The sequence below is a fragment of the Lates calcarifer genome, linkage group LG4, assembly GCF_001640805.2.
Source record: "Lates calcarifer isolate ASB-BC8 linkage group LG4, TLL_Latcal_v3, whole genome shotgun sequence".
Classification (NCBI taxonomy): domain Eukaryota; kingdom Metazoa; phylum Chordata; class Actinopteri; family Centropomidae; genus Lates; species Lates calcarifer.
In genome coordinates, this window is record NC_066836.1 from 4,960,260 (window position 1) to 4,960,673 (window position 414).

Genomic DNA, 414 nt, shown 5'->3' on the forward strand with positions numbered 1-414 from the left:
TTGTGCACTGGGAAAGATTCATCAAAGCAAAATCTATCATTGTTTGTTCGACAGATTTGGCTTCTTCTCACTTACGTCTCACTGAGAATCAGAGTAAATGAATTCATGGTGGGATTCCCAAAGGGAACACTTGTAACACTGTAAACCCTGTCAGATGTTAGGGTATGCAGAAGCAGTGGACTCTAGAAAACCATGCCAGCATTACATTTATACTTCCCACAGTGCATGAAATACAACGATAAATACAACAAAATGATAAAAAATTGGTTATATGTGTAATTGGTATACGTGATAGATTGTTACTTGGGTGCTGCACATCTTTTGTACTCTACAGTTTAGAACTGCTGGGTGATCAAAAAAAGTCCAGGAAATGAAGCAAGTGGGAGGTTTTTCACTGAGGTTTTTAGTCCAGTT